Consider the following 15,454-nt stretch of genomic DNA (forward strand, 5'->3'; position numbering starts at 1 on the left):
TCTAAACCTCTTTGTTATAGCATTTTTTTCATTCACTCATTCAGTGAACATTTATTGAGTATCTACTATGTACCAGGTACCATTCTAGGCTCTGCAAAGACACAAGGAACAATACAGGTAAGGTCTCAATCCTTCCTCAGTTGTATGCTGGTGAGATAAAGTAGGCAATAAGCATATAAGCAAATGAAAAACAAAATTGGCCAGGCGTGGTGGTTCAGACCTGTAATCCCAGCACTTTGGGAGGCCGAGGCAGGTGGATCACAAGGTTAGGAGTTTCAGATCAGCCTGGCCAATATGCTGAAACCCCATCTCTACTAAAAATACAAAAATTAGCTGGGCATGGTGGTGGGCGCCTGTAGTCCCAGCTACTCGGGAGGCCGAGGCAGGAGACTTGCTTGAACCTGGGAAGCAGAGGTTGCAGTGAGCTGAGATCACACTGCTGCACTCCAGCCTGGCGACAGAGCAAGACTCCATTTCAATAAATAAATAAATAAATAAATAAATAAATAAATAAATAAAATAAAGGAAAAATGAAAACAAAATAATTTTATTTTGTGATAAATGTGTTAATTACAATAAAAGGGGTTTCTGTGAAAAACACTATAGGTAAGTAGGTGATTCCTTTAGATAAGTTGGTTAGGGGTGGGTTCACTGGAGAGGTGATGCTTAAGCAGCTATGGGAACAGAGGAGAGCTTTCCTGGCAGAAGAAACAACCTGTGCAAATGGCCTGTGGTATGGTGTGCTTGGCCTATTCCAGGAACGGGGAGGAAGCCACTGTGGTTGAGGTGCAGAGAGAGAGGTAAAGAGTGGTGAGTGATGAGATCAGACAGGTGGCTCTTGCAAACCACGTGGGGTGGGGCCTCTTAGCAGTGACAAGGAACTTGGATTTTACTTGAACTACAGCAAGAAGTCACGGGAGGTCTGGAAGCAGGGAAGTAGAAAGGCACGATCCAATTCACACTTTTCAGAGATTCTCTGAGCTGCTTTGTGAATTGCAGGTGAGCAAGAGAGGCATCCAGAAGACCAGTTCGGAGGCTCTTGTCATTCCAAGATGACAATGACTTGGATGCACAGTGCAATAATAGCCTCCCCAGAAGGTGTGAACTGAGACCTAGGGGACCATGGCCCCTCATCCTCTGCATCGCAGCCCCTGGCACAGGGCTGGTCCATGGTGACAGAATGGCTTGAGGTGGTGCATCAATCAGCAGTGGCATGTGTCTGAAACGCATGCTAGCTGAACCCTCCTCGCTTTCACCATCCTTTGCCAAGCTTCCACAGAAATCCCCCTCCACACACCAGGCTCCCCAAGCAAACCGGGGCAGCCCAGCTGACCGCCTGCCTCCCCTGCACTGGGCTGCTGTCCAGGCCTGGCAAAAATCTCTCACCATCCTGCCCACCCAGGCTCCCTCCACGGAGATCTGTGTGGTTAGCACAGTGGCCTTGATATCTTGATATTTAGGAGACGGGTTTTCCCATCTGAGCCTCCATTTTCTCATCTGGAAGGTAGGCGTTATTCTCCCTACCCCCAAAACCCCTTTTCCCAAAGCCCACTTCCTTACTTTTCCCTCTCTTCATCCGTTCCTTCAACCAAAACAAAGCCACTGTAGGGTTTTTGAAGTTTCCTGATTTTTTTTTGTGTGTGTGTGATTAATAACCCCTGGACTAATTAATTTCTGCATTTGTGTTTCTAGATTTCAGATTCCAGAATTATTCAAGCTTTTCCCTCAAAACTAGTTATTTCCCCCTTCTAGCCTGACTCTAGCTGGGTCCTGGGCGCCCAATGTGAGGGATGCCACCTGACCTCCTGGGTCTAGCGCCCACCCGGGGCAGGTCCTCCAGCTGTGGCCACTCAGCCAATATCTGCACAGGTGGCGGTTGCCCGGTCAAGGGCGGGCTCACAATCTGCGGGGCGGGGAGAGGGAAGGAGCCAGGGAGAAAAGGGAGAGAAAGAGGGGGCAGTGTGGCAGAAAGGAAGAGGAAGGGGCAAGTGTCAGAGTCGGCGAGATGAGGAGGGAGGGTGTAGGAGAAAGGAAAATAGAAAGTGGGTGAGACCGTGGGAGAGGGAGACTGGGGGAGAAAATGTGGGCGTGTGCGCGCTGAGAGAGAGAGAGAGAGGGAGAGAGAGACTTGGAGAGGGAAGGAAGGGAAGGAGCGTTGAGAGCAAGGAGGAGCGAGTTGGGGGCGGAGACGAGGAAGTGGGTGCGAGGCGCGGGGCGCAGGCCGTGCGCGCGCCGCCCGCTGCATCCCTGCCCGGAGCGCAGCCGGCGCGGGCGCGGGACGGAGGCGAACCGGGTGCGGAGCCAATACCCGCGGCAGCAGCACCAGGTAACGCGGCCGCCGCCTCCCCGCGGGGCCTCGGCTCGGGGTGGGGTCCCAGGCGGGCTTGGGGACCCGGCGTGGGCTGGCGGAGCCGCCCGAGGGGCTGCTCGGGATCCCCGGCGGCCGTCGTGGCCCCAAACCCGGGTTCGAGCCCCGGCCCCACCGCTCCCTGGCTGTGCCTGACCTTGGGCAGGTGCCTCCGCCTGGCCTGCGAGCCTCAGTTTCCTTGTCTGTGACCGCGGGGGTCGTGCCTTCCCCAAGGGGGCGTTGAGAGCTCGGGATGCAGCCCCGGTGCACAGCAGTGCTCGGGACGCGGGTCGGCTTTATATCCCCTTTGCCCGCGAAGGGTGGATTTGGAAAGTCCACTTGCGCCGAAACAGTCCCCGTTTTGTGTCCGGGTCTGGGTGGTGGCATTTTCTCGCGGCGATGTGTCTGTCGGAGCATGGAGCAACTTTCTGCTAAAGGGAAGCCAGCGGAGAGCGGGGGCTGGTGGGGAGGAGGCTTCTATGTCTCAGGAAACCAGAACGACCTGCCTTCATCCCGCTGGGCTGCCGCCCGCTGCCGGATGACCGATGACCGGAGCCACAACAGGCAGCGCTCAGCGGGTGGGAGTCCTTGCTGGGGACATCTGGACGTGGATTTGCCTGTGGGATGAGCCGAGCAAGTGGCCTCTGATAGGAATCCCAATTTGGGCAGTGACCTTGAGCTTGAGAGCCTCAGTTTCCTCCTCCATGAACAGGGCCATGCTAATCCCCCACCCTGTCCATGAGGTGTTGTGAGGCGAAAGAGGTGGGGCAGGAAAGTGCTGTGGTGTCCCCCAGTGGCAGCTGTCATGCCCTAGATCAGATAGGCCCAGTCCTGGAGGCGGTTGCCTCTTGGGAAGTCATTTGTATGCCTCAGGTCCCCTCTGTGTCCTTTGCCAGAGAGGGTCAATCGGTGAAGCTGGGTGGTGGCCGGGCTGGGCATGAAGCAGGGCAGGGCCTAGGGAATGTGGGGGGCCCAGAAGCTTCAGCCTCCACTGCACACCTGTCCTGAGGCTGATGCTCCTGTAAGACATGACGTCTCTCAGATGGCAGTTTTTGTCCTGTGAAGACTCCTGGCATAATCTCTCAGCACCTCAGTTTCCTTATTTATAAAAGGAAGTTATAAATTCCTACCTACTAATGAGTTTCCTGTCCCTGGAGGTTATCCAAGGCAATTGGATAGATTACATTTTTTGACATCTCTGGGTCTGGATGGTGGCATTTTCTCCTTATATCTGAGCTAGGATATAAGGAGAATTCAATATCATGAGAAAATAACTTATCTCGAGAACCTGCTCCTTGCAGGCCTGGTACTCGGTGCATTACAAGTACGGCGTTGGTTACAGTCACCACAGCACTCCTGGGAAACTGGTGCCATCAAATCCCAATTTACAGATGAGGAAACTGAGGTTCCCAGAGGTAAATGATTGCCATGTGGTCACACCGGTAGGAAGTGCCTGTTCAGAGACTGGAACCAGGTCTGCCCGCCTCCAGGGTGCTTCTGGTTGTATCGTGCTGGCCCCAAAATATGACTGTATAAGTTGCGGCATAGCACAGGGCCTGGCACCTGGCACGTGCGCGATCAGCACTGGCTTCTTGTTCCATGTGTCACAGGAAGGACTGCTACAAAGCACTGGAGAAAGTGAGCCTGAAGCCTGGCAGCAGGGTTGGGGTACTCTTGCCAAGGGATTTCTCTAAGGGTCTGGAAGGAAGGAAGGTCACTACTCAGTACTACATAGGAAGCCGATATCAGACTGACTCACCCCAGCCCACCAATTTCTTTGCTTCCTCCATCACCTTGTCCCGGTTAACCTTGTCTTTATTCATCTCAGCCTAGGCTGATTCTCCTGAGCTCACAGGCACATTCCACTCTCCATCCTAGGCTGATGATTAACTACTGTCCCTCCCAGGCGATGCGTCCATGGGAAAAACAAGACCAGCTGTGGTCCATCTCTGCCAACACCCCAAAGTAAGGGAAACAGGATTAAGTTCCAATCCCAAGGGTTTAATTCAGACTAGAGGAAGAAATCCCTGATGATGGGGAAAAGGGTGTCCCAGCAGGCTAGAGAGGTTCCTTTGCCAAAAAATGTTTTAAAGAAGAGGAGATCATCCAAATGAAAGGATGGAGATATGCACAAAGCCTCTTTCACGTGCAGAGAGATTCATCAACAGTCAGAAAGTGCCTAAATGTCCAACAGTAGGGAATCAAAATTATGGAACACCCATGTGACCACCAAAAGTTGAGAGTTTGTAATGAATGGAAACATGTTTTGCATTGGCATACAGATGGCAGGGTCCCAAATATGTGGCAAGAGCTTAGAAAAAAGACTGGAAGGAAATAGGCTAAAGAGTGTTAACAGTGTTTGCCCATGGATGGTGGGGTTGTGGGAGATTTGTTCCCTGACTACTTTTTCTTGACTTTCCAGATTTTATGCAATGAGCATGTTCTTTAATAATTAGTGGACTACCTGGCTTCGAGTTCTGAGAGCAGGGAGGAGGGTGCCTGATTGAAAAAAAGGTAACTTACGGTTCAGTAAAATGGGTGCCACGTATCTGAGGGTGCCCTGTCTCAGGCCTACAATATAGACTGAATTGCCTCTAAAAGGGTTCAAGTAGTGTTTTCCAGATTGAAGTTTTCACCATCTTCTTGTCTCTTATCTTGTCCCCTCCAATTCTGATACATCCTTTATCCTATTGTCAATTTGGTAATACAGATCTGAGACTACTGCTCCCCTGCTCAAAAATATTCCAAGACTCCTCATTACCAAATGGATCAAGACCAAAGTCCTTAGACTGGCATACATGGCTCATGATGGTTTAGTCTCTGGCCAGCCTTATCGCCTCCAGCTACCCCACCCACCCACCCTCTGCTGGTCCACCTACAACAATCCACATCCAGCTGGCTGAATTAACTATGTTCTTGCCCACCTCCAAACTTCCCACTTGGAATTTCTCTTGCCTGCAATGCCCTCCTTTGCTTAGCAACCCCATCCTACTCATCCTTCAAGATTCCATTCAAACCAGATCTTCTAGGACCCCACAGTTTACAGGTATGCTCCTCCCCCAGGGCTCCTTAAAGATGGGGATGATGTTGCCAGCACCCAGGATGTCTCCTCCTTGCCAGCACCCAGGATGGGGCTGGCACATGAAGGCTTGTCAGTAATAGGGGCACCTCTATGTCGAGGCCTGGCAGGCCCCTTAGAAGAAATACAAAATTATTAATATCAATAATATCTGTTGTTTGTTGTATTCTTACTATGTTCCCATGATAACCCTATGGGTCTCACTTTCAGATTGGAAACTAAGAGTAACATGCGTTCAGCCACTTGCCCAGTATCTAACAGAATTCGAACACTGGCCATCTAAATCCACGGCCTACACTCCTAATCAGGGTCAGGAAGGGCTGACAGATTCAATCAACCAACATTTAATCAGGGATCACAGAGATGCTGTAAAAAGCAATGCATCTCTGCACTGTAGAGGTGAAGAAATGGCACAATGACCTCCAAAGTGCAAGGGTTTGTGCCAGATACTGGGGACCTAGGCATATATAAGATGCCGTCTCAGGCTGGACACAGTGGCTCACGCCTGTAATCCCAGCACTTTAGGAGGCCGAGGCGGGAGGATCACAAGGTGAGGAGTTCGAGACCAGCCTGGCTAATATGGTGAAACCCTGTCTCTACTAAAAATACACAAAAATTAGCCAGGCGTGATGGCAGGCGCCTGTAGTCCCAGCTACTCGGGAGGCTGAGGCAGGAGAATCTCTTGAACTCAGGAGGCGGAGGTTGCAGTGAGCCAAGATTGTGCCACTGCACTCCAGCCTGGGTGACAGTGAGACTCTGTCTCAAAAAATAAATAAATAAATAAATAAAAGCCATTGCTACAGGGAGCTTACAGACAGTTGGGTGTGGGGAGAGTGGTGTGTAAGCAGGGTCCTCAGGGCTTTGATAGGGGGTGTTTAGGAAACTGTGGGGCCTCAGAGGATGCAGGGTGAAGACTGCCCAGAGGGGATAATATTTGAAATAGATCAGGAAGGATAAGTAGGAATTCACCAGGTGAGCCAGGGAGGTTGGAAAGATGGTTCTCAACTGGAGACATTTTTGCCCCTTGGAAGACATTTGTCAACATCTGGAGCTATTTTTGATTGTCACAACTTGGGGAGGGGGAGTGCTGGCGTCTAGTGGGTAGACGCCAGAGATGTGCTGCTAAACTTCCCACAATACACGGGACAGCCCTCATAACAAAAAGTTATCCTGTCCCAAATGTCAATAGTGCCGAGGTTAAGAAACCCTGGGCTGGAAGAGAAGAGCATTCCTGACCAGGGATCAGCTGGTTCAGGTAGCCACAGGTGTTTACCAAGGGCCTTCAAAGCACTGGTCCTTTGAGCCTGAGGTTGCTCTATTGGCCACCTGGCCTTCCTGCTTCCCCTCTGCCCCCACCCCTCAAGCAACAAAGGTGGTCTTCTTTTTTAATGTAAGAGCAGAGCGTTATAGAGACATAATTCATATACTATAAAAGTCACCAATTCAAATAACAAGTCCATAATTTTTAGGGTATTCACACAGAGTTGTGCAGCCATCACCACTATGTGATTTCAGACCATTTTCACTATCCCCAAAAGAAACCTGTCCACATTAGCACTCACCCCTCTATCCACTCCCCACTCCCACTCAAGGCTCAGCAACCACAGGTCTACTTTCCCTCGCTATAGGTTTGCCTATTCTGGACATTTCACAAAAATTGAATCATACAATAGGTTTTGTGACTGATTTCTTACACCTGGCATGTTTTTAAGGTTCATCCATGTTGTTGCATGTATCAGCGCTTCATGCCTTGTTATGGCTAAATAATATTCCATTGTACGGATAGACCACATTTTCTTCATTCATCAGTTGATGGGCATTTGGGTTGTTTCTGCTTTTGGGCTATAATGAATAATGTTGCTGTGAACGTTTGCATATAGGCTTTTGGGGAGACATATATTTTCATTTCTCTTGAATATATGCCTCGGAGTAGAATGGCTGGATCACATGGTGATGCAGCTTTGACTTGGCGCCTGTTTGAGGAATTGCCAAACTGTTTCCAAAGAGGTTGCACTGTCTTACATTCCCACCAGCAGTGCATGGAGGTCCCAGTCCTTTCCAAAGCTTCTTAGGTCTTTTGGATTCTAGCCATCCTTGTGGGTGTGAAGTGGTGTCATTGTGGTTTCGGTTTACATTTCCCTGAGGGCTAATGACTTTGAGCATCCTTCAGTGTGCTTGTTGGCCATTTGTGTATCTTCTTTGGAGAACTGTCTATTCAGATCAGAGTCACCTTTTAAACTTCAATGCGTCACTCCCTTACTTGGACTGAAATGCTAACTCCATAGAAATCTATCAGGTGCCCTCCATCAGGCCCTGCCCGTGCACTGTCTGCATTTCTCCTCACTTGGCTCTGGCCAAAGCCTCAAAAGGGCCAGCTCATTCCCCACCGGCCCTTTGTAGTTGCCAGTTCCTCTGCCCAGCTTGCCCTTTGCACAGCAGTTCAAGGATCAGCCCCAGAGAGGCCCTCCCTGTCCTCCCAGTCTCAAGGACACTTCTCCAGCCCCCCTCTAGCACACTTCAAGTTTTCTTTGATCGTATTTTCCTGTTTGATAAGATCTTGAAGAACTCCAGGTGTGACTACACCTTTGACTACTGTGTGACCCTGGGCAAGCCACCTCCCCTCTCTGAGCCTCAGCTGCCCCATCTGAAAACCAGAAGTGGGACTGGCTGATTGCAAAGGGCCTTTCCAGCTCTGCCCCTATCTGATGCCGTGTGACAGCAATGCCAGGAGGGTGCGGGCCTGGCGCCATTGCTGTGAGAGAAGGGTGGCTGGAGCCAAGTTGGTCACGGACTAGAGCAGGCAGTGTGGCTGATTATTGCCAGCCCCATGGGGACAGTCTGCAGGAGCGTGTGGCAGCTTTGACCTGGCACCCAACCTCCAAGAACAGGAGGGAGGATTGCAAACACCTCCAGCTCCAGCAAGGACTGGACACTTTGGCCACCCTGGGCTCTAGAATTGCCCATTTTTCCTGGGAGAATGATCTAACAGCCAAAGCCTCTGTTAACATGAGGGCCATTCATTCACACATTCAGTCACTCACCAAATGCTTCCTGGGGCCCTGCTCGTGCTCAGTCCTGGGCAGTGCACTGAAGATACAGCAATGGATACACCTGATAAGATTCCAGCATAGTGTGGAAAGCAGACAGGTGCATGGGAATGCAGCAGATAGACACAGAGCGTCTGGGTGTTCCAGATGTAGAAAGGGCGTGCACAAGGAAACAGAGCTGCAAAATGTCCAGGGGTGTCCAGGGCATTCAGGATGATTAGGCTTGACCTGAGACCCCAGGGCAGTGGGGGCAGGCAGTAGAGGAATCAACGGCGCAGACCTTGAAAAGTCTTCAGCGTCAAGCTGAGGTGTTTGGATTTTGTCCTGTAGGCAGTGGGAGCCACGGCAGGATTTTTTTTTTCTGTCACCCAAACCGGAGTGCAGTGGCGAATTCACGGCTCACTGCAGCCTCGACCTGCTGGGCTCAAGCAATCCTCCCACCTCAGCCTCCCAAGTAGCTGAGGCTACAGGAGAGCCCCACCACCATGCATGCTGCTTTATTTTTTTCTTTGTAGAGGCAGGGGCTCGCTATGTTGCCCAGGCTGGTCTCAAACTCCTGGGCTCAAGAGATCTTCTTGCCGTGGCCTCTTAACGTGCTGGGATTACAGGCATGAGCCACCGCACACGGCCTGCACAAAAGGATTTTCAGCTGAGGATAGAGGCGATCCAGTTTGCATTTTCTAAAATGCCTTTTCTCCAGACAGTGCGGAGGAGGGTGGGGCTGAGGAGAGAGCAGGAGGCCAGGAACTTAATCAGGATGCCCTGGCTCTTTTTCTTCATCTTGTGCAGGGATGAAGGCCAGTACTCTGCAGCTGGAGAGGAAGGGACAGCTTCAAAGCTGAGAGGTAAAATCATCTGAAGGGGGTATGGGTTGAAGGAAAGGAAGGAATCTAAGTAATGAATGACACAGGAACAGCTGATGCCAGCCTCCCGGGGTTCCTGCTATGACCGAGGAGGCACAGGAGCTGCAGGAGCTGGCATTTGAGCATGGCATTTTCCAGGTGGCTGGAGAGGGGGAGTAGAGGCAGCGGGAGAGGGAGGTCCGGACCCAGGGATCTGGATATGCACAAGCACAGAAGTGTGAGAATTAAAGAGAGTTAAAGAAACAGTGAGAGGCCCTGGATGCCTGGAGCACAGAGGGTGTGACGGCAAGATGAGAGGGGAAACTGAGGCTGGAGTGGGCAGGAGGGGCATCCCTGCTTGGCATCAGAGGGCTGTTAGAACCCAGAGCAGGGGTCCTGGCTACAAGACCACTGACTGTTGCTTCCAGGCACAGAGCACTCGCTGCCCTGAGAAAGCCCACTGCTAGAGCTAGAAAGTTCTCAACACCTTACCACACTCCCAGGGCCAGAAATGGGTGCCTGTCAGTCTGATTGTCAAACTGGCAGAAGGCAGATTCCCCCAAACAATTGACCAGTGAATGTGATGTCAACTGAGGCCAAGCTCTCAAAGCGATTATAAAATGGGCAAGAGTGATTAGAAAAGGAAGAAGGAAATCCTGGAAACCGACCTGGCTCTCCAAGAACACCAGGAACATGCCAAGATCATAGATGGCAGCTGGCAGAGGACTTTTGCAGAGACCACAAGATATTTTTGGGAAAAAAAAATGAGCCAACAGTTTTAAATGAGATTTCATTGAAAAGTTAGGACATTTTATTTCAAACCCAGAAGATTTTACTGAACATCCAGATTTCCAGCTTCTGGAGAATGTGGAGCTCTGATGGCACTGAGCCCATAGTGGCCACAGCTGTGTAGTGGCTCCCCATCCAGCTGGGCACTGCACCCCCACTGTGGGTGCAGCCTGCCACATTTCACCTGCCTGCCTGAGCCCTGAGGCCCTGGGATCTGAGACCCCAGGACCAGCCTCATCCCTGTCTCTGCTCTGCTACCTAGAGGCTGGGCCAGTGTGGGAGTTTCTTGCCCTGCAGTCCCCAGACTGTGTTCCTGGAAGCGACAGTCTCAGAGAAGGCTCTGTGGAGGTGGGATCTGGGGCGTCATTTGGCTCTCTGGAAGCCCTGCCACCCCCAGCCCCTCTCAGTCACAGCACAGGATGACGAGTTCAGTCAAGTCTGCAACAGAGACCCCAGTTGATGTGACTCACCCTTGAACTCAGGCGCAGATTCCTTTTTTGGTTTTTGAGATAGAGTCTCACTCCGTCACTGAGGCTGGAGTGCAGTGGTGCAATCTCAGCTCACAGCAGCCTCGACCTCCCCAGCTCAGGGGATCCTCCTCACCTCAGCCTCCCAAGTAGCTGGGACTACAGACATGTAGCACCACACCCTGCTAAGTTTTTGTATTTTTTTTGTAGAGACAAGGTTTCACCATATTGCCCAGGTGAACTCCTGGGCTCAAGCGATCCACCCGCCTTGCCTCCCAAAGCACTGGGATTACAGACATGAGCCACTGCGCCCGGCCTCCAGATTCCTTTTTTTGAAGTAGCACCTTTAACAAATATCCACAGAGCTCATTTGGGACCATACTGCCTTCTTCTAAAGACTGATTAGATGGTTGTTTTTTCTTTTCACTTTTTGAGTAGATAAGACCTTCATGTGGTTCAAAAGTACAATCTACAGGGTACACAATGAAAGGCCTCACTGCACCCTGGCCACCGTCTGTCCAATCCCTGCTCAAAAAATAGAAGGGGTTTCTTTTGTTCATTTGTTGTGGTTTATTCTCCCAGGTTTTCTTTTTGCAAATAAAGGCATATATATATATATATATATATGTAATGTATAGTCTTATTTTTGGCCCAAAGGGGAATATATTATACATACTATTTTGTACCTTACGTGTTGTTTTTTAGTCACTGTAGACTTAACTCTCAATGTAGAAAACTTTGAATAAAGAAATGTGCTGGCTGGGTGCGGTGGCTCATGTCTGTAATTCCAGCATTTTGGGAGGCTGAGGCAGGCAGATCACCTGAGGTCAGGAGTTCGAGACCAGTCTGGCCAACGTGGTGAAAACTCATCTCTACTAAAAATACAAAAATTAGCTGGGCATGGTGGCAGGTGCCTGTAATCGCAGCTACTCAGGAGGCTAAGCCAGGAGAATCGCTTGAACCTGGGAGGTGAAGGTTGCAGTGAGCCAAGATTGCGCCATTGCACTCCAGCCTGGGTGACAAGAGCAAAACTCCATCCCTCCCCCCACCCCCCAAAAAAAGAAAAGGAAAAGCCAAAGAAATGTGCAAAGAAGACAAAATAACCAGTACGACCACCCAAAGAAAACCACTAATACCATCCAGTCTGTCCTACCAGGCATACATTTGGTTTTGGCTGTCCCCCCACATCCCCTGTAAGTTAACAGATTTAGGAGTTCATAGTTATAATCATTGTCTCCTTACAATTTGAATCCTGCTATTTTTTGACTTAAATATAAGCATTTCCCCTCATTATTTCATAGTTTCCAAGAAGTGATAGTAACAGCTGTAGTAATTTTGTTATGACATAATTTAACCATTCTTCTAGTTTTGAACATATAGGTCATTCCCAATATTGCCTATTGTCGAGAATACAGTTATACCTACAGTTGTTCTGTATATTTCTAATTGGGCAGAGTGAGCATCCCTAGAAAGTGGGCCACCTACTTGGATTTTCTTTAAAATATTCACAAGAACAAACAAAAAATATTAAGTGGTGGCGGGGATGCAAGACGATTGGCACAATGCTGAAAATAGGCTGGAAAAAGGGGATGTGGGGTTCATCATTCTCTCCTCTCTACTGCTGCGTCTCTTTGAAACCTCAAAAACAAATGCATTTAACAAAGCAGGGGCCAGGTGTTGAAAAGCCATGGTTTGGTGCTCCAGGGCTGGGACTGTGTGGGGATGAGGTTCTGGAAGGGGAAGGACCAGGGCGGGGCACAGGCACCTGGGGAGCTGGAGGAAGGCAGGTGCCAGTGTGGGCCAAGCACTGTGGTGTGGGCTTGTGCATCACACATGTGCGCTATTTATGCTCACGGTGTGTGAACAAAGTAGTGAGTGCTGGGGCTTGGCACACATTTACCCACTGACTCCGCACAGCAGTCAGACAGCGGGGGACTGCAGGGATTTCCTTCCTCCAGTTGAGAATTCTGAGGCAGAGACCCCCCCAGCTGTTGCTCGCAGGGTGGGGGTGCAGGAGAATATTACTCAGGAAGTTGGCTCTAGAAGGGTCTTGATCTTGACCCCATACACGTGTCAACTCCATTGTGAGGCTGGGTTATTAGCCCCATTTTACAAGTAAGGGAAATTGAGGCTCAAAGCAAAGTCATCTGGCCAAAATTGACTAACTGGTAGCAGCAGAGCTGAACTAGAACTCACTGCAGCTGCTGTGAAGGATGCCTTTTTTCATCAGGTCCTGGAGACTGAGATGAGAGTCGCGGTGAGGGGCCGGCTAGGAGGAAGGGCCCAGGCTGGTCAGTGAGGAGGAGTCCAGCCATTCTGCAGGCTGTGCAGTAACAATCGCGTGCTCCCAGAAGCAGAGCGAGGGTGACAGGCACTCAAAGACTCTTAGGGAAGGGCAGCAAGGTCAGGGCAGAGTTGTCCAAATCCAGAAAGAGGGTGGGAGAAGCAGGGGAGAGGGGAGCTCCCCAGCATGGAAGGGATGTTGAGGGCACGACTCACTCAGTGCAGAATCACGGAACAAAGTGCGACAATGTCCACAAAGAATCAATCGTGCAGTTCCCCAGGAGGTCCCTGCTTTGGTTTTTGTTTTGTTTTGTGAGATGGGGTCTCCTCCAGCTCAGGCTGGAGTGCAGTGGCACAGTCATAACTGAGTGCAGCCTCCACCTCCTGGGCCCAGGCGATCCTCCTGCCTCGGCCTTCCAAAGTGCTGGGATTACAGGCCTGAGCCACAGCACCTGGCCCCTGCTTTGTTAAATGCATTTGTTTGTGAGGTTCCAAAGAGACACAGAGAGGAGAGAATGATGAACCCCACATCCCCTTTTCCCAGCCTCACTATTTTCAGCATTTTGCCAATCGTCTTTCATCCCCACCACCATATAATATTTTTTGTTTGTTCATGTGAATATTTTAAAGAAAACCCAAGGCATCCTGGAACTGTGCTTGTAAGAATTTCTTTTTTTTTTTTTTTTTTTTGAGACAGAGCCTCACTCTGTCGCCCAGGCTGGAGTGCAGTGGTGCGATCTCGGCTCACTGCAACCTCCGCCTGCCAGGTTCAAGTGATTCTCCTGCCTCAGCCTCCTGAGTAGCTGGGATTACAGGCACACACCAGCACACCCGGCTAGTTCTTGTATTTTTAGTAGAGATGGGGTTTCACTATGTTGGCCAGGCTGGTTTCAAACTCCTGACCTCAAGCGATCCACCCACCTCGGCCTCCCGAAGTGCTGGGATTACAGGCGTGGGCCACGGTGCCTAGCTTCAGTGTTTGTGTTTATTTCTAACTGACGAGCACATGGCACCCTCCCATTGCTGCAGCTAACAGAATGACAGAAGGAACACAATTCCTTAACATAACCTAACACCCGATTCGCATTCAAGTTTCCCTGATTGCTTCAAGATGCCTTTGTCCCACGATTACGTTCACATCAGGATCCAAGCAAGGTCCCTTTTAATGCTTTTAAAGAGCACTAGAGCTCCACTAAAGGAATCCTGCCTTTACCGTTCATGGACTGAAGAGAATAGGAAGACTGGACACTTCCGTGACTTGATGCTGCTTTTCCAAGGAGCCCAAATTTTACTAACCCAGGAGCAGCCCCCTCGGGGTGACAAACTCTGATGCTTCCGAGGCCAGGCAGGGGGCATCACTGCTCGGTGTCACTCCCTGGTGGGCCTGTGTCTGGCCAAACAGGCTTCTAGCACCAGGCTCCAATCCAAAGGGGACAGGTGGGAACGAGGGCCAGGGCTGGTTTTCAAGAGTAATTGGAGCTAGGCCTGTAATCCCAGCTACTCAGGGGGCCAAAGCAGAGGGATCTCTTGAGCCCAGCAGTCCAAGACCAGCCTGGGCAACATAGTGAGACCCTGCCTCAAACAAAAATTTTTTTTTTAAAGTAACTGGAAATCTAGACTTTTTACATGAAATCTCCTGATTGTTCAATGTTGCTTCTTAAAAAAAATTGATAAACATTGTTTGAACCCAACAGCACTCCTCAGTAGACTGAATTCAGCCTGTGGCCATTGATTCCATCTTTGCTGTCCAAAAATTTTAAAACTAGGGGAGACACATGTTGTTTGAAGGAAATGACCTCCCCATCTTTGGAGGTAATCAAGGAGAGGTAGCCTGGCCATCCATCTGAAATGCTGGACAGGGACTCTTCCACTCACAGTGACCACTAGGCTATTTCCTGTCCTCGGTCCTACTAATAGATGATTCAGAAATCCCACAGCCTCCCCTCGGACCAGCAGTGTGCCTGAGAGCACCGCCACAGCCAGGCTGCAAATGCAACCACCTGCCTGGGGCAGAACCCTCAAGACCCTTGAGCCCACCAGAGACCCTTGGAGAGTCTCCATGATTAATCCTAATCCCCACCCTCATTGCTGGCCAAAGACTGGCCACATCAGGATGATGAAAATCCCTTCCAGGCAGACAGCTGCCTGGGCTGGTTCTTCATTTGCTTTGCCAGGCCATATCCAGATTTGGGCCTGTAACAATGCTTAACAAGCCTCATCTGAATGCAGTAGTGGGCAAACAGACATGGGCCCTGCCCTGTGGCGCTTATACTCACCCGGCAGGGGCCAACAGAGAAAGAAAGAATGGCGCACATGGGGTTAATAACAAGGTATGCTAAGTGCCATGCTGGAAGTACAAGATGCCAAGAATGTATAACCAGACGTCTAATGTCTGTTGAGAGTGCTGCGTGGGGATGGGGCAGTGCTTTGGGGAACTGGAGGACAGTTCTGTGCACAGAAGCCTCCGAGTGAGGAAAAGAGAAGCTGGGGACTCATATTAGAAAGTTCCCAGGAGCCAGATGGATTGCCCAAGGGTTTGTGGGGCACCGCATGGGCTTGGTTTTTCTCAGCAGAGCAGAGGTTGCATAAGATAATCAACG

The 15,454-nt window shown here is 50.4% G+C and overlaps 1 protein-coding gene across 3 annotated transcripts in view; it reads left to right on the forward strand.

Annotated features, from left to right (window-relative positions):
• The first annotated feature begins 1,945 nt into the window (after positions 1-1,945).
• Positions 1,946-15,454, forward strand: part of HRH2 (histamine receptor H2) — a 52,644-nt gene continuing 39,135 nt past the window's right edge. Inside the window, exon 1 of one of the 3 annotated variants that reach the window (XM_057302381.2) lies at positions 1,946-2,326. The gene's annotated coding sequence lies outside the window, so the exon portion shown is untranslated. The remainder of the gene's footprint in view (positions 2,327-15,454) is intronic. The other 2 variants (XM_034960990.3, XR_004671752.3) reach the window with 2 other exon arrangements.

The sequence above is a fragment of the Pan paniscus genome, chromosome 4, assembly GCF_029289425.2.
Source record: "Pan paniscus chromosome 4, NHGRI_mPanPan1-v2.0_pri, whole genome shotgun sequence".
NCBI classification, from domain to species: Eukaryota; Metazoa; Chordata; class Mammalia; order Primates; family Hominidae; genus Pan; species Pan paniscus.